The sequence below is a fragment of the Oncorhynchus gorbuscha genome, unplaced genomic scaffold (genome assembly GCF_021184085.1).
Source record: "Oncorhynchus gorbuscha isolate QuinsamMale2020 ecotype Even-year unplaced genomic scaffold, OgorEven_v1.0 Un_scaffold_1202, whole genome shotgun sequence".
Lineage (NCBI taxonomy): Eukaryota > Metazoa > Chordata > Actinopteri > Salmoniformes > Salmonidae > Oncorhynchus > Oncorhynchus gorbuscha.
This window is the reverse complement of record NW_025746050.1, coordinates 97,546-117,365: the sequence shown is the minus strand read 5'-3', so window position 1 is coordinate 117,365 and position 19,820 is coordinate 97,546. Positions and strand designations below refer to the sequence as shown.

General features: G+C 50.3%; 1 protein-coding gene across 1 annotated transcript in view; it reads left to right on the top strand.

The window, feature by feature from the left end:
- Positions 1-4,741: 4,741 nt before the first annotated feature.
- LOC124021752 (gremlin-2-like) overlaps positions 4,742-19,820 on the top strand; it is a 34,747-nt gene continuing 19,668 nt past the window's right edge. The window contains exon 1 of the mRNA XM_046336879.1: positions 4,742-5,264. The gene's annotated coding sequence lies outside the window, so the exon portion shown is untranslated. The remainder of the gene's footprint in view (positions 5,265-19,820) is intronic.

Here is a 19,820-nt window from a genome sequence, read left to right as displayed (position 1 = left end):
GATATCTTTGGGTTTTGGTGCCACCCAGTGGCATCATCCTTCCATCACAGTTAAGTTTAACCTACAAAGACAAAATATAGCAAATTTCTTAACACAGATATTCGGATGCAGGGGAACGATGGAAGGAATCTCTTGGGGACGAAGGTATATTTTAAGCCTACTGACACACACGCCTTGTTCCATGAGACTAGTTATCACCCTCTACGCATGTACAGGGCTCTTATAAAGTCTCCACTGATAAGATTGAACACAATATGTACAGGAGCAGAGGGATGTTGAAGTAGCAACACAGATAGTCTTCAGACCAAGAGGTTAGAGGTTACACCGAGAGGTTACACCAAGAAGTTAGAGGTTACACCGAGAGGTTAGAGGGTACACCGAGAGATTACACCAAGAAGTTAGAGGTTACACCGAGAGGTTAGAGGGTACACCGAGAGATTACACCAAGAAGTTAGAGGTTACACCGAGAGGTTAGAGGTTACACCGAGAGATTACAACAAGAAGTTAGATGTTACACCGAGAGGTTAGACCAAGAGGTTAGAGGTCACACCAAGAGGTTAGAGGTCACACCAAGAGGTTAGTGGTCACACCAATAGAGGTTACACCAGAAGGAGAGTTTACAGTCTAACCAGACACCTAGGTATTTGTACTTGTCCACGTATTCTAAGTCAGAACCGTCCAGAGTAATGTTGTTGTACAGGCAAGCAGGTGCAGGCAGCGATCGGTGGAAGAGCATGCATTTAGTTTTACTTGTATTTAAGAGCAATTGAAAGAAGGGCCAGAAGTATACAGAATAATGAATTAAATTAAGTATTCTAATTTAGTTTTACTTGTAATAAATAAAAGGACAAAAGGACCATTTCATACTAATTTTGATGTAAAATAATCTAATTGTATTTGACCTTGGTGAAGACCGAATGCAAGCCCAGGGGGGAAATGAGTTTGACACCCCTGAGCTGCAGGCCGGTATTGAGGAATATAAAGGAGGGAAATTCCATCTATGGCCACTAGATGGCACCAGACACCATTTTGTTCTGCCACTGTGGCGTCACTGTAGTCTAGGAGTTTAACGACACAGAGCTTTGACAATCCATCTCATTATTTGAATGCATGATAACGATACTGATCTTGTTTAATTGATTATAAACATTAAACAGGAAGTGTATGATCTATGGGTGTTATTAATTAAACAGGAAGTGTATGATCTATGGGTGTTATTAATTAAACAGGAAGTGTTTGATCCATGGGTGTTATTAATTAAACAGGAAGTGTATGATCTATGGGTGTTATTAATTAAACAGGAAGTGTATGATCTATGGGTGTTATTAATTAAACAGGAAGTGTCTGATCCATGGGTGTTATTAAACAGGAAGTGTCTGATCCATGGGTGTTATTAATTAAACAGGAAGTGTTTGATCCATGGGTGTTATTAATTAAACAGGAAGTGTATGATCTATGGGTGTTATTAATTAAACAGGAAGTGTATGATCTATGGGTGTTATTAATTAAACAGGAAGTGTATGATCTATGGGTGTTATTAATTAAACAGGAAGTGTCTGATCCATGGGTGTTATTAATTAAACAGGAAGTGTATGATCTATGGGTGTTATTAATTAAACAGGAAGTGTATGATCTATGGGTGTTATTAATTAAACAGGAAGTGTTTGATCCATGGGTGTTATTAATTAAACAGGAAGTGTATGATCTATGGGTGTTATTAATTAAACAGGAAGTGTATGATCTATGGGTGTTATTAATTAAACAGGAAGTGTATGATCTATGGGTGTTATTAATTAAACAGGAAGTGTATGATCTATGGGTGTTATTAATTAAACAGGAAGTGTATGATCTATGGGTGTTATTAATTAAACAGGAAGTGTATGATCTATGGGTGTTATTAATTAAACAGGAAGTGTTTGATCCATGGGTGTTATTAATTAAACAGGAAGTGTATGATCTATGGGTGTTATTAATTAAACAGGAAGTGTATGATCTATGGGTGTTATTAATTAAACAGGAAGTGTTTGATCCATGGGTGTTATTAATTAAACAGGAAGTGTATGATCTATGGGTGTTATTAATTAAACAGGAAGTGTTTGATCCATGGGTGTTATTAATTAAACAGGAAGTGTATGATCTATGGGTGTTATTAATTAAACAGGAAGTGTATGATCTATGGGTGTTATTAATTAAACAGGAAGTGTTTGATCCATGGGTGTTATTAATTAACCAGTAAGTGTATGATCTATGGGTGTTATTAATTAAACAGGAAGTGTTTGATCTATGGGTGTTATTAATTAAACAGGAAGTGTTTGATCCATGGGTGTTATTAATTAAACAGGAAGTGTTTGATCTATGGGTGTTATTAATTAAACAGGAAGTGTTTGATCCATGGGTGTTATTAATTAAACAGGAAGTGTATGATCTATGGGTGTTATTAATTAAACAGGAAGTGTATGATCTATGGGTGTTATTAATTAAACAGGAAGTGTCTGATCTATGGGTGTTATTAATTAAACAGGAAGTGTCTGATCCATGGGTGTTATTAATTAAACAGGAAGTGTATGATCTATGGGTGTTATTAATTAAACAGGAAGTGTATGATCTATGGGTGTTATTAATTAAACAGGAAGTGTTTGATCCATGGGTGTTATTAATTAAACAGGAAGTGTATGATCTATGGGTGTTATTAATTAAACAGGAAGTGTATGATCTATGGGTGTTATTAATTAAACAGGAAGTGTATGATCTATGGGTGTTATTAATTAAACAGGAAGTGTATGATCTATGGGTGTTATTAATTAAACAGGAAGTGTATGATCTATGGGTGTTATTAATTAAACAGGAAGTGTATGATCTATGGGTGTTATTAATGACTTAAATGTAAATGTAAATGTAAATGTTATTAATTAAACAGGAAGTGTTTGATCCATGGGTGTTATTAATTAAACAGGAAGTGTATGATCTATGGGTGTTATTAATTAAACAGGAAGTGTATGATCTATGGGTGTTATTAATTAAACAGGAAGTGTTTGATCCATGGGTGTTATTAATTAAACAGGAAGTGTATGATCTATGGGTGTTATTAATTAACCAGTAAGTGTATGATCTATGGGTGTTATTAATTAAACAGGAAGTGTATGATCCATGGGTGTTATTAATTAAACAGGAAGTGTCTGATCCATGGGTGTTATTAATTAAACAGGAAGTGTTTGATCCATGGGTGTTATTAATTGCTGGTGACGTGTAGACTACTATGGAAAGTACTGTGAAAGAACACTGCTGTGTTCTCTTATTATTACCCAAGGAGCAACACAACTCCATCACCTTGACGGTGGTTGAAGAACATACAGCATGGTTGGAGTTGTCTGGTTGGAGAACATACAGCATGGTTGGAGTTGTCTGGTTGAAGAACATACAGCATGGTTGGAGTTGTCTGGTTGAAGAACATACAGCATGGTTGGAGTTGTCTGGTTGAAGAACATACAGCATGGTTGGAGTTGTCTGGTTGAAGAACATACAGCATGGTTGGAGTTGTCTGGTTGAAGAACATACAGCATGGTTGGAGTTGTCTGGTTGAAGAACATACAGCATGGTTGGAGTTGTCTGGTTGAAGAACATACAGCATGGTTGGAGTTGTCTGGTTGAAGAACATACAGCATGGTTGGAGTTGTCTGGTTGAAGAACATACAGCATGATTGGAGTTGTCTGGTTGAAGAACATACAGCATGGTTGGAGTTGTCTGGTTGAAGAACATACAGCATGGTTGGAGTTGTCTGGTTGAAGAACATACAGTATGGTTGGAGTTGTCTGGTTGAAGAACATACAGCATGGTTGGAGTTGTCTGGTTGAAGAACATACAGCATGGTTGGAGTTGTCTGGTTGGAGACATTACGTCCAGATCACTCCAGTAGTGGTATTTCACGTGTCAAAATGACTTTCATCCCACTGAGCCGTACTTAAACCTTCAGACACTTAGAGACCTTAAAGTGTTCAATAAAAAGGCTGTTTTAAGTGTTTAAACTCCATCTGTGGTGATAAAACACGTCCCTACTGTAACTTCTTCTTGGTCTTGTTCCCCCTCTCTCTCTTTCATTCTTTCTCTCCCTCTCTTCCTCCCTGCCGGGCAGCAAGCAGGGGGCCGACCACATCAGGGGAAAGTGTTGCAGTGTGTGTGTGTGTGTGTGTGTGTGTGTGTGTGTGTGTGTGTGTGTGTGTGTGTGTGTGTGTGTGTGTGTGTGTGTGTGTGTGTGTGTGCGCGCTTTGTCGACGGGGCTGGTTGGATTGAATTAACAATGCAATGAGGGTGAGAAGGGGAGAAACAGCGAGGGGCAGTCTACAGAGAGAGAGTGTTAGGGAGGGAGAAGCCGAGGGAGAGAGAGTGTTAGGGAGGGGCAGTCTACAGAGAGAGAGTGTTAGGGAGGGAGAGGGCGAGGGAGAGAGAGTGTTAGGGAGGGAGAGGGCGAGGGAGAGAGAGTGTTAGGGAGGGAGAGGGCGAGGGAGAGAGAGTGTTAGGGAGGGAGAGGGCGAGGGAGAGATAGTGTTAGGGAGGGGCAGTCTACAGAGAGAGAGTGTTAGGGAGGGAGAGGGTGAGGGAGAGAGAGTGTTAGGGAGGGAGAGGGCGAGGGAGAGAGAGTGTTAGGGAGGGAGAGGGCGAGGGAGAGATAGTGTTAGGGAGGGAGAGGGCGAGGGAGAGGGCGAGACTTGTTTAGTGATGAAAGCCAATAGAAAGTCTGCTGGGTGATAATATCCACATGTGGGAGATGGAGAGGAGCCAGAACACAGAGACACGGAGAGAGAGAGACCCTAACCACAGGAACTCAGGCTGTCTATGGGCATCCATACAGCTACCTCACCAGGACCCCGAAGAGAGTCGCGGACTGGCCAGGGTAGAGACCAGCGAACAAACCAGCAAAACAGAGCTCAGCATAGAAACCCTGATCTGACAGAGGAGCTGAACAACCTTCCAACTGACCAGCAAAACAGAGCTCAGCATAGAAACCCTGATCTGACAGAGGAGCTGAACAACCTTCAAACTGACCAGCAAAACAGAGCTCAGCATAGAAACCCTGATCTGACAGAGGAGCTGAACAACCTTCAAACTGACCAGCAAAACAGAGGAGACAACCGATGAGTGACCAACGAATAGACCACCTCAACCCCTGACCTCTGTCTCTACTGGAATACTTACCTAACCCTAACGCAGAGACAGACCGGGACACAGAGAGAGAGAGAGAGGACGCTTTGGACACCTGAAACAAGAGGTAAAACTGACCTGACACTTCCTAACCTTACAGACAAGATGTCAACTGACCTGACACTTCCTATCCTTAGAGACAAGATGTCAACTGACCTGACACTTCCTAACCTTATAGACAAGATGTCAACTGACCTGACACTTCCTAACCTTAGAGACAAGATGTCAACTGACCTGACACTTCCTAACCTTAGAGACAAGATGTCAACTGACCTGACACTTCCTAACCTTAGAGACAAGATGTCAACTGACCTGACACTTCCTAACCTTACAGACAAGATGTCAACTGACCTGACACTTCCTAACCTTACAGACAAGATGTCAACTGACCTGACACTTCCTAACCTTACAGACAAGATGTCAACTGACCTGACACTTCCTAACCTTACAGACAAGATGTCAACTGACCTGACACTTCCTAACCTTACAGACAAGATGTCAACTGACCTGACACTTCCTAACCTTACAGACAAGATGTCAACTGACCTGACACTTCCTAACCTTACAGACAAGATGTCAACTGACCTGACACTTCCTAACCTTACAGACAAGATGTCAACTGACCTGACACTTCCTAACCTTACAGACAAGATGTCAACTGACCTGACACTTCCTAACCTTACAGACAAGATGTCAACTGACCTGACACTTCCTAACCTTACAGACAGAACCACACTGAGAATAGAGTACCAATGTCCTCCTTATCTCAATCATCCTCACTTAGACAAGCTCTGGGCACAGTTTACTGTAAATGGTACAGACGTATAAGGTAAGAGGTTAACATAATCTCTGGTGTTGATATGGTGTTAATATGATCAGCTGTGATGTTGTACTCCAGTACCCCTTAAATATGATTTATCTAGATGACTTTAATTCATTTACATCACTGAAATGAGAGAACTTGCCCTCACCACAATTCACACAACATTATTTATTAAATGATTGATGTGTTGAGGGACATTTTAATTCATAACCAATAGTGTAGCAGAAGGGGAGAGTGGGTGCAGTTTGAACCACCCTTGTTTCTAGGAAACCGTACACAAAATGAATCATGTGACCTAATATGCAGGAAGAGGTCATCAGTTCATGGAGTCTGCGAAGGATGAAACCACATGGAAAAACTGACCAGCAAGTTAGGTCCAAAACAAACAGATTTTCACCAAGTCAAACGATTTTATTGTGTTAGAGGTTTCATTATGCTTGTATCTTAACCAAAGTAGATCAGTTTAACATAATTATAAACATCAGTTGGGGCCTCGATTAGCTTCAATATGAGGTCCTAAATATAGTATGAAAGTGCATCCTTGTAGCTGTGTAGGCTAATAGAGTGTTAATGTTTGCCTTGGGGTATGTTGAGCCAATGTCAAGTTGAGCCAATGTAAGTGTTTTTTTCCAAGGGGGAATGCAAAGCATTATGGGTGAGATATGAGGTATCAACAGGGCCTAGATTGTGATTGTGTGTTTGAGAACTAAAGATAGACTTAGGTTTTTAAAAGGTGGTGGAAATATTTAGTTACGTAATTAATTACAATTTAATGTGTAGGTGGCTTAATTTACCTTGTCCCGTTCCAAGAGACCACTTTTTTGGTTTTCAAAACTGTAATGTTTTGAACTGTAACTGTTTACATGAATGATTTAACCTTTATTTAACTAGGCAAGTCAGTTAAGAACAAATTCTTATTTTTCAATGACGGCCTACCAAAAGGCAAAAGGCCTTTTATAGGACAACACACACATCCCAACAAGAGAGACACCACAACACGACAACGACATAGCATGAATTATGATTATTTACATTTACATTTAAGTCATTTAGCAGACGCTCTTATCCAGAGCGACTTACAAATTGGTGCATTCACCTTATGACATCCAGTGGAACAGTCACTTTACAATAGTGCATCTAAATCTTAAAGGGGGGTGAGAGGGAATACTTATCCTATCCTAGGTATTCCTTAAAGAGGTGGGGTTTCAGGTGTCTCCGGAAGGTGGTGATTGACTCCGCTGTCCTGGCGTCGTGAGGGAGTTTGTTCCACCATTGGGGGGCCAGAGCAGCGAACAGTTTTGACTGGGCTGAGCGGGAGCTGTACTTCCTCAGTGGTAGGGAGGCGAGCAGGCCAGAGGTGGATGAACACAGTGCCCTTGTTTGGGTGTAGGGCCTGATCAGAGCCTGGAGGTACTGAGGTGCCGTTCCCCTCACAGCTCCGTAGGCAAGCACCATGGTCTTGTAGTGGATGCGAGCTTCAACTGAAAGCCAGTGGAGAGAACGGAGGAGCGGGGTGACGTGAGAGAACTTGGGAAGGTTGAACACCAGACGGGCTGCGGCGTTCTGGATGAGTTGAAGGGGTTTAATGGCACAGGCAGGGAGCCCAGCCAACAGCGAGTTGCAGTAATCCAGACGGGAGATGACAAGTGCCTGGATTAGGACCTGCGCCGCTTCCTGTGTGAGGCAGGGTCGTACTCTGCGGATGTTGTAGAGCATGAACCTACAGGAACGGGCCACCGCCTTGATGTTGGTTGAGAACGACAGGGTGTTGTCCAGGATCACACCAAGGTTCTTAGCGCTCTGGGAGGAGGACACAATGGAGTTGTCAACCGTGATGGCGAGATCATGGAACGGGCAGTCCTTCCCCGGGAGGAAGAGCAGCTCCGTCTTGCCGAGGTTCAGCTTGAGGTGGTGATCCGTCATCCACACTGATATGTCTGCCAGACATGCAGAGATGCGATTCGCCACCTGGTCATCAGAAGGGGGAAAGGAGAAGATTAGTTGTGTGTCGTCTGCATAGCAATGATAGGAGAGACCATGTGAGGTTATGACAGAGCCAAGTGACTTGGTGTATAGCGAGAATAGGCCCCCAGGGCCTAGAACAGAGCCCTGGGGGACACCAGTGGTGAGAGCGCGTGGTGAGGAGACAGATTCTCGCCACGCCACCTGGTAGGAGCGACCTGTCAGGTAGGACGCAATCCAAGCGTGGGCCGCGCCGGAGATACCCAACTCAGAGAGGGTGGAGAGGAGGATCTGATGGTTCACAGTATCGAAGGCAGCCGATAGATCTAGAAGGATGAGAGCAGAGGAGAGAGAGTTAGCTTTAGCAGTGAGGAGCGCCTCCGTGATACAGAGGAGAGCAGTCTCAGTTGAATGACTAGTCTTGAAACCTGACTGATTTGGATCAAGAAGGTCATTCAGAGAGAGATAGCGGGAGAGCTGGCCAAGGACGGCACGTTCAAGAGTTTTGGAGAGGAAAGAAAGAAGGGATACTGGTCTGTAATTGTTGACATCGGAGGGATCGAGTGTAGGTTTTTTCAGAAGGGGTGTAACTCTCGCTCTCTTGAAGACGGAAGGGACGTAGCCAGCGGTCAGGGATGAGTTGATGAGCGAGGTGAGGTAAGGGAGAAGGTCTCCGGAAATGGTCTGGAGAAGAGGGGGGATAGGTTCAAGCGGGCAGGTTGTTGGGCGGCCGGCCGTCACAAGACGCGAGATTTCATCTGGAGAGAGAGGGGAGAAAGAGGTCAGAGCACAAGGTAGGGCAGTGTGAGCAGAACCAGCGGTGTCGTTTGACTTAGCAAACGAGGATCGGATGTCGTCGACCTTCTTTTCAAAATGGTTGACGAAGTCGTCTGCAGAGAGGGAGGAGGGGGAGGGGGAGGAGGATTCAGGAGGGAGGAGAAGGTGGCAAAGAGCTTCCTAGGGTTAGAGGCAGATGCTTGGAATTTAGCGTGGTAGAAAGTGGCTTTAGCAGCAGAGACAGAGGAGGAAAATGTAGAGAGGAGGGAGTGAAAGGATGCCAGGTCCGCAGGGAGGCGAGTTTTCCTCCATTTCCGCTCGGCTGCCCGGAGCCCTGTTCTGTGAGCTCGCAATGAGTCATCGAGCCACGGAGCGGGAGGGGAGGACCGAGCCGGCCTGGAGGATAGGGGACATAGAGAGTCAAAAGGATGCAGAGAGGGTGGAGAGGAGGGTTGAGGAGGCAGAATCAGGAGATAGGTTGGAGAAGGTTTGAGGGGAGGGAAGAGATGATAGGATGGAAGAGGAGAGAGTAGCGGGGGAGAGAGAGCGAAGGTTGGGACGGCGCGATACCATCCGAGTAGGGGCAGTGTGGGAGGTGTTGGATGAGAGCGAGAGGGAAAAGGATACAAGGTAGTGGTCGGAGACTTGGAGGGGAGTTGCAATGAGGTTAGTGGAAGAACAGCATCTAGTAAAGATGAGGTCGAGCGTATTGCCTGCCTTGTGAGTAGGGGGAAGGTGAGAGGGTGAGGTCAAAAGAGGAGAGGAGTGGAAAGAAGGAGGCAGAGAGGAATGAGTCAAAGGTAGACGTGGGGAGGTTAAAGTCGCCCAGAACTGTGAGAGGTGAGCCGTCCTCAGGAAAGGAGCTTATCAAGGCATCAAGCTCATTGATTAACTCTCCGAGGGAACCTGGAGGGCGATAAATGATAAGGATGTTAAGCTTGAAAGGGCTGGTAACTGTGACAGCATGGAATTCAAAGGAGGCGATAGACAGATGGGTAAGGGGAGAAAGAGAGAATGACCACTTGGGAGAGATGAGGATCCCAGTGCCACCACCCCGCTGACCAGAAGCTCTCGGGGTGTGCGAGAACACGTGGGCGGACGAAGAGAGAGCAGTAGGAGTAGCAGTGTTGTCTGTGGTGATCCATGTTTCCGTTAGTGCCAAGAAGTCGAGGGACTGGAGGGAGACATAGGCTGAGATGAACTCTGCCTTGTTGACCGCAGATTGGCAGTTCCAGAGGCTACCGGAGACCTGGAACTCCACGTGGGTCGTGCGCGCTGGGACCACCAGATTAGGGTGGCCGCGGCCACGCGGTGTGGAGCGTTTGTATGGTCTGTGCAGAGAGGAGAGAACAGGGATAAACAGACACATAGTTGACAGGCTACAGAAGAGGCTACGCTAATGCAAAGGAGATTGGAATGACAAGTGGACTACACGTCTCGAATGTTCAGAAAGTTAAGCTACGTAGCAAGAATCTTATTGACTAAAAATGATTAAAATGATACAGTACTGCTGAAGTAGGCTAGCTGGCAGTGGGTGCGTTGTTGACACTACACTAATCAAGTCGTTCCGTTGAGTGTAATAGTCTCTACAGTGCTGCTATTCGGGGGCTAGCTGGCTAGCTAGTAGTGTTGTTTACGTTACGTTGCGTTAAAAGAACGACAATAGCTGGCTAGCTAACCTAGAAAATCGCTCTAGACTACACAATTATCTTTGATACAAAGACGGCTATGTAGCTAGCTATGTAGCTAGCTACGATCAAACAAATCAAACCGTTGTACTGTAATGAAATGAAATGAAAATGTGATAACAACCCGGTCGCATTCACAGGTAGTGAGTTCTATTCAGAAGACGTTGGCTAGCGTTGGCTAGCTGTTGGCTAGCTAGCAGAGTCTCCTACGTTAAGGACGACAAATAGCTGGCTAGCTAACCTCGGTAAATTAAGATAATCACTAAGACTACACACTCTAAACCTAAACAACACAATTATCTTGGAACGAAGATACGAAGACAGCAAAGACAGCTATGTAGCTAGCTAACACTACACTAATCAAGTCGTTCAGTTCAGTGTAATAGTTTCTCCAGTGCAGCTAATCAGTGGACGTTAGCTAGCTGGGGATGCACGACATCAACAAGAGAGACACCACAACATAAAGACAGACCTAAGACAACAACATAGCAAGGCAGAAGAGAGACACCACAACATAAAGACAGACCGAAGACAACAACATAGCAAGGCAGAAGAGAGACACCACAACATAAAGACAGACCGAAGACAACAACATAGCAAGGCAGAAGAGAGACACCACAACATAAAGACAGACCTAAGACAACAACATAGCAAGGCAGAAGAGAGACACCACAACACGACAACAACATAGCAAGGCAGAAGAGACACCACAACATAAAGACAGACCTAAGACAACAACATAGCAAGGCAGAAGAGAGACACCACAACACAAAGACAGACCGAAGACAACAACATAGCATGGCAGAAGAGAGACACCACAACACAACATAAAGACAGACCGAAGACAACAACATAGCAAAGCAGAAGAGAGACACCACAACATAAAGACAGACCGAAGACAACAACATAGCAAAGCAGAAGAGAGACACCACAACATAAAGACAGACCGAAGACAACATAGCATGAATTATGATTATTTCTGGGGATACACGCCATCCTGAAATATATGTAGATATCTTTGTTCGAAAGAATACTGTATTTCCTTTGACAGACGGAAGCTGAATGTTAAAACTGGTTTAACTTACCCACCCCCTCTCTCCTACTACTGACACATATCCCACCCCCTCTCTCCTACTACTGACACATATTCCACCCCCTCTCTCCTACTACTGACACATATTCCACCCCCTCTCTCCTACTATTGACACATATTCCACCCCTCTCTCCTACTACTGACACATATCCCACCCCCTCTCTCCTACTACAGACACATATCCCACCCCCTCTCTCCTACTACTGACACATATTCCACCCCTCTCTCCTACTACTGACACATATCCCACCCCTCTCTCCTACTATTGACACATATTCCACCCCTCTCTCCTACTACTGACACATATTCCACCCCCTCTCTCCTACTACTGACACATATTCACCCCCTCTCTCCTACTACTGACACATATTCCACCCCCTCTCTCCTACTACTGACACATATTCACCCCTCTCTCCTACTACTGACACATATTCCACCCCCTCTCTCCTACTACTGACACATATTCCACCCCCTCTCTCCTACTACTGACACATATTCCACCCCCTCTCTCCTACTATTGACACATATTCCACCCCCTCTCTCCTACTACTGACACATATCCCACCCCCTCTCTCCTACTACTGACACATATCCCACCCCCTCTCTCCTACTACTGACACATATTCCACCCCCTCTCTCCTACTACTGACACATATTCACCCCCTCTCTCCTACTACTGACACATATTCCACCCCCTCTCTCCTACTACTGACACATATTCACCCCCTCTCTCCTACTACTGACACATATTCCACCCCTCTCTCCTACTACTGACACATATTCCACCCCCACTCTCCTACTACTGACACATATTCCACCCCTCTCTCCTACTACTGACACATATCCCACCCCCTCTCTCCTACTACTGACACATATTCCACCCCTCTCTCCTACTACTGACACATATTCACCCCCTCTCTCCTACTACTGACACATATTCCACCCCCTCTCTCCTACTACTGACACATATTCCACCCCCTCTCTCCTACTACTGACACATATTCCACCCCTCTCTCCTACTACTGACACATATTCCACCCCTCTCTCCTACTACTGACACATATCCCACCCCTCTCTCCTACTACTGACACATATTCCACCCCTCTCTCCTACTACTGACACATATTCCACCCCCTCTCTCCTACTATTGACACATATTCCACCCCCTCTCTCCTACTACTGACACATATCCCACCCCTCTCTCCTACTACAGACACATATCCCACCCCTCTCTCCTACTACTGACACATATTCCACCCCCTCTCTCCTACTACTGACACATATCCCACCCCCTCTCTCCTACTATTGACACATATTCCACCCCCTCTCTCCTACTACTGACACATATTCCACCCCTCTCTCCTACTACTGACACATATTCACCCCCTCTCTCCTACTACTGACACATATTCCACCCCCTCTCTCCTACTACTGACACATATTCACCCCCTCTCTCCTACTACTGACACATATTCCACCCCCTCTCTCCTACTACTGACACATATTCCACCCCTCTCTCCTACTACTGACACATATTCACCCCTCTCTCCTACTACTGACACATATTCCACCCCTCTCTCCTACTACTGACACATATTCCACCCCTCTCTCCTACTACTGACACATATTCCACCCCCTCTCTCCTACTATTGACACATATTCCACCCCCTCTCTCCTACTACTGACACATATTCCACCCCCTCTCTCCTACTACTGACACATATCCCACCCCCTCTCTCCTACTATTGACACATATCCCACCCCTCTCTCCTACTACAGACACATATCCCACCCCCTCTCTCCTACTACTGACACATATTCACCCCTCTCTCCTACTACTGACACATATTCCACCCCCTCTCTCCTACTACTGACACATATTCCACCCCCTCTCTCCTACTACTGACACATATTCCACCCCCTCTCTCCTACTATTGACACATATTCCACCCCCTCTCTCCTACTACTGACACATATTCCACCCCTCTCTCCTACTACTGACACATATTCCACCCCTCTCTCCTACTACTGACACATATTCCACCCCTCTCTCCTACTACTGACACATATTCCACCCCTCTCTCCTACTACTGACACATATTCCACCCCTCTCTCCTACTACTGACACATATTCCACCCCTCTCTCCTACTACTGACACATATCCCACCCCCTCTCTCCTACTACTGACACATATTCCACCCCCTCTCTCCTACTACTGACACATATTCCACCCCCTCTCTCCTACTACTGACACATATCCCACCCCTCTCTCCTACTACTGACACATATCCCACCCCTCTCTCCTACTACTGACACATATTCACCCCCTCTCTCCTACTACTGACACATATTCACCCCCTCTCTCCTACTACTGACACATATTCACCCCCTCTCTCCTACTACTGACACATATTCCACCCCTCTCTCCTACTACTGACACATATTCCACCCCTCTCTCCTACTATTGACACATATTCAACCCCCTCTCTCCTACTACTGACACATATTCCACCCCTCTCTCCTACTACTGACACATATTCACCCCCTCTCTCCTACTACTGACACATATTCCACCCCCTCTCTCCTACTACTGACACATATCCCACCCCCTCTCTCCTACTATTGACACATATCCCACCCCTCTCTCCTACTATTGACACATATCCCACCCCTCTCTCCTACTACTGACACATATTCACCCCTCTCTCCTACTACTGACACATATTCACCCCCTCTCTCCTACTACTGACACATATTCACCCCCTCTCTCCTACTACTGACACATATTCAACCCCCTCTCTCCTACTATTGACACATATCCCACCCCCTCTCTCCTACTATTGACACATATCCCACCCCCTCTCTCCTACTATTGACACATATTCCACCCCCTCTCTCCTACTATTGACACATATTCAACATTTAACAAGAGTGAGAAGGGATGGCTAGTTGACCTCAGAAGTCTAGAAGGCTTGCACAGTGCTTTGTGTATTGCTCAGTACTATGAATGTGTGTATCTCTGAACTATGAATGTGTATGTGTGTGTGTGCCAACTAAGAATGTGTGTGTGTGTGTGGATCCGCTTAGTGATTTCTCAAAGTCGCAGCTCCAGACAGCTCCGTTACAGACAGCTCCGTTACAGACAGCTCCGTTACAGACAGCTCCGTTACAGACAGCTCCGTTACAGACAGCTCCGTTACAGACAGCTCCGTTACAGACAGCTCCGTTAGGGGACCGTTACAGACGGCTCCGCTACAGACAGCTCCGTTACAGACAGCTCCGTTAGGGGACCGTTACAGACAGCTCCGTTACAGACAGCTCCGTTACAGACAGCTCCGTTACAGACAGCTCCGTTACAGACAGCTCCGTTAGGGGACCGTTACAGACGGCTCCGTTACAGACAGCTCCGTTACAGACAGCTCCGTTACAGACAGCTCCGTTACAGACAGCTCCGTTAGGGGACCGTTACAGACAGCTCCGTTACAGACAGCTCCGTTACAGACAGCTCCGTTACAGACAGCTCCGTTAGGGGACCATTACAGACGGCTCCGTTACAGACAGCTCCGTTAGGGGACCGTTACAGACAGCTCCGTTAGGGGACCGTTACAGACGGCTCCGTTACAGACGGCTCCGTTACAGACGGCTCCGTTAGGGGACCGTTACAGACGGCTCTGTTACAGACGGCTCCGTTACAGACGGCTCCGTTACAGACGGCTCCGTTACAGACGGCTCCGTTACAGACGGCTCCGTTACAGACGGCTCCGTTACAGACGGCTCCGTTACAGACAGCTCCGTTACAGAGGGCTCCGTTAGGGGACCGTTACAGACAGCTCCGTTACAGACAGCTCCGTTACAGACAGCTCCGTTAGGGGACCGTTACAGACAGCTCCGTTACAGACAGCTCCGTTACAGACAGCTCCGTTACAGACAGCTCCGTTACAGACAGCTCCGTCAGGGGACCGTTACAGACAGCTCCGTCAGGGGACCGTTACAGACAGCTCCGTCAGGGGACCGTTACAGACAGCTCCGTCAGGGGACCGTTACAGACAGCTCCGTCAGGGGACCGTTACAGACAGCTCCGTCAGGGGACCGTTACAGACAGCTCCGTTAGGGGACCGTTACAGACAGCTCCGTTACAGACAGCTCCGGTTACAGACAGCTCCGTTAGGGGACCGTTACAGACAGCTCCGTTAGGGGACCGTTACAGACAGCTCCGTTAGGAGACCGTTACAGACAGCTCCGTTACAGACAGCTTATAGTTATGTAGTTATGTAGTACACCTCAGGACCTAGTATGATTATGTATCTGTAGTTATGTAGTACACCTCAGGACCTAGTATGATTATGTATCTGTAGTTATGTAGTACACCTCAGGACCTAGTATGATTATGTATCTGTAGTTATGTAGTACACCTCAGGACCTAGTATGATTATGTATCTGTAGTTATGTAGTACACCTCAGGACCTAGTATGATTATGTATCTGTAGTTATGTAGTACACCTCAGGACCTAGTATGATTATGTATCTGTAGTTATGTAGTACACCTCAGGACCTAGTATGATTATGTATCTGTAGTTATGTAGTTATGTAGCACACAAGATGGGGATATGAAGACGGGGAGGGGGGGAGGCAGGGAGATGGGGACAAGCAGGAAGGCAGTCAGGGAGGGAAGCAGGCAAGGGGGAAGGAGAGGTGGGGAGACGGGAGGCTGAGACGGGGGAGACGGGAGGCTGGGAGGGGGAGACGAGAGGCTGGGAGGGGGAGTCGAGAGGCTGGGAGGGGGGAGACGAGAGGCTGGGAGGGGGAGACGAGAGGCTGGAGACGAGAGGCTGGAGACGAGAGGCTGGGAGGGGGAGACGAGAGGCTGGGATGCGGGAGGAGAGGCTGGGAGGGGGAGACGAGAGTCTGGGAGGGGGAAGACGAGAGGCTGGGAGGGGGAAGACGAGAGGCTGGGAGGGGGAAGACGAGAGGCTGGGAGGGGAAGACGAGAGGCTGGGAGGGGGAAGACGAGAGGCTGGGAGGGGGAAGACGAGAGGCTGGGAGGGGAAGACGAGAGGCTGGGAGGGGGGAGACGAGAGGCTGGGAGGGGGGAGACGAGAGGCTGGGAGGGGGGGAGACGAGAGGCTGGGAGGGGGAGACGAGAGGCTGGGAGGGGGGAGGACGAGAGGCTGTGATGGGGGAGACGAGAGGCTGTGATGGGGGAGACGAGAGGCTGGGAGGGGGGAGACGAGAGGCTGGGAGGGGGGAGACGAGAGGCTGGAGTCTAGAGGCTGGGAGGCACAGAGGGAGATTGGTAGAAGAGAGGCTGGGAGGAAGCAGAGAGAGGCATGGCTACAGTGTTGTTAGGTGGATTAACCTACTGTAACCTTGACCTCCAGACGACATGGCAACAGTGTTTGTCTTTCCATGCTGTTGGTTAGTTTATCCAGGGAGATAAACCTCTGAGGAGGCACCTTGAGGAGGGCAGCCCCAGGTCTGACCAGCCCAGCGCAGGGAGCTGGTACTGCCTTCCCCTGCTGGATCGGGCCTGTGGTCCCCCTAATCGGTGCTGGGGCTGTGGTTGGCGGGGCTGTGGTTGGCGGACCGGACCCCACCACAGCCAGTAGCTCCCACCACAGCCAGTAGCTCCCACCACAGCCAGCAGCTCCCACCACAGCCAACAGCTCCCACGCCCGACAACCACAGCCAACAGCCCCCACGCCCGACAACCACACCCAGCAGCCCCCACGCCCGACAACCACACCCAGCAGCCCCCACGCCCGACAACCACACCCAGCAGCCCCCACGCCCGACAACCACACCCAGCAGCCCCCACGCCCGACAACCACACCCAGCAGCCCCCACGCCCGACAACCACACCCAGCAGCCCCCACGCCCGACAACCACACCCAGCAGCCCCCACGCCCGACAACCACACCCAGCAGCCCCCACGCCCGACAACCACACCCAGCAGCCCCCACGCCCGACAACCACACCCAGCAGCCCCCACGCCCGACAACCACACCCAGCAGCCCCCACGCCCGACAACCACACCCAGCAGCCCCCACGCCCGACAACCACACCCAGCAGCCCCCACGCCCGACAACCACACCCAGCAGCCCCCACGCCCGACAACCACACCCAGCAGCCCCCACGCCCGACAACCACACCCAGCAGCCCCCACGCCCGACAACCACACCAGCAGCCCCCACGCCCGACAACCACACCCAGCAGCCCCCACGCCCGACAACCACACCCAGCAGCCCCCACGCCCGACAACCACACCCAGCAGCCCCCACGCCCGACAACCACACCCAGCAGCCCCCACGCCCGACAACCACACCCAGCAGCCCCCACGCCCGACAACTACACCCAGCAGCCCCCACGCCCGACAACCACACCCAGCAGCCCCCACGCCCGACAACCACACCCAGCAGCCCCCACGCCCGACAACCACACCCAGCAGCCCCCACGCCCGACAACCACACCCAGCAGCCCCCACGCCCGACAACCACACCCAGCAGCCCCCACGCCCGACAACCACACCCAGCAGCCCCCACGCCCGACAACCACACCCAGCAGCTCCCACGCCCGACAACCACACCCAGCAGCTCCCACGCCCGACAACCACACCCAGCAGCTCCCACGCCCGACAACCACACCCAGCAGCTCCCACGCCCGACAACCACACCCAGCAGCTCCCACGCCCGACAACCACACCCAGCAGCTCCCACGCCCGACAACCACAGCCAGCAGCTCCCACCCCCACCACAGCCAGCAGCTCCCACCCCCACCACAGCCAGCAGTTCCCACCCCCACCACAGCCAGCAGCCCCCACCACAGCCAGCAGCTCCCACCACAGCCAGCAGCTCCCACCACAGCCAGCAGCTCCCACCCCCACCACAACCAGTAGCTCCTACTCCCACCACAGCCAGCAACTCCCACCACAGCCAGCAGCTCCCAGCCACAGCCAGCAGCTCCCAGCCACAGCCAGTAGCTCCCAGCCACAGCCAGTAGCTCCAACGCTCGACAACAACAGCCAGCAGCTCCCACCCCCACCACAGCCAGCAGCTCCCACCCCCACCACAGCCAGCAGCTAGTAGCTCCCACGCTCGACAACAACAGCCAGCAGCTCCCACCCCCACCACAGCCAGCAGCTCCCGCTCCCACTCCCACCACAGCCAGCAGCTCCCACTCCCACCACAGCCAGCAGCTCCCACTCCCACCACAGCCAGCAGCTCCCACCACAGCCAGCAGGTCCCACCACAGACAGCAGCTCCCACGCCCGACAACCACACCCAGCAGCTCCCACGCCCGACAACCACACCCAGCAGCCCCCACGCCCGACAACCACACCCAGCAGCCCCCACGCCCGACAACCACACCCAGCAGCCCCCACGCCCGACAACCACACCCAGCAGCCCCCACGCCCGACAACCACACCCAGCAGCCCCCACGCCCGACAACCACACCCAGCAGCCCCCACGCCCGACAACCACACCCAGCAGCCCCCACGCCCGACAACCACACCCAGCGTCCACCACAGCCAGCAGCTCCCACCACAGCCAGCAGCTCCCACGTCCACCACAGCCAGCAGCTCCCACGTCCACCACAGCCAGCAGCTCCCGCTCCCACGCCCGACCAGGAGCAGCAGCTCCCACGCCCGACCAGGAGCAGCAGCTCCCACGCCCGACCAGGAGCAGCAGCTCCCACGCCCGACCAGGAGCAGCAGCTCCCACGCCCGACCAGGAGCAGCAGCTCCCACGCCCGACCAGGAGCAGCAGCTCCCACGCCCGACCAGGAGCAGCAGCTCCCACGCCCGACCAGGAGCAGCAGCTCCCACGCCCGACCAGGAGCAGCAGCTCCCACGCCCGACCAGGAGCAGCAGCTCCCACGCCCGACCAGGAGCAGCAGCTCCCACGCCCGACCAGGAGCAGCAGCTCCCACGCCCGACCAGGAGCAGCAGCTCCCACGCCCGACCAGGAGCAGCAGCTCCCACGCCCGACCAGGAGCAGCAGCTCCCACGCCCGACCAGGAGCAGCAGCTCCCACGCCCGACCAAGAGCAGCAGCTCCCACGCCCGACCAAGAGCAGCAGCTCCCACGCCCGACCAGGAGCAGCAGCTCCCACGCCCGACCAGGAGCAGCAGCTCCCACCCCCACGCCCGACCAGCAGCTCCCACCCCCACGCCCGACCAGGAGCAGCAGCTCCCACCCCCACGCCCGACCAGCAGCTCCCACCCCCACGCCCGACCAGCAGCAGCTCCCACCCCACGCCCGACCAGCAGCAGCTCCCACCCCC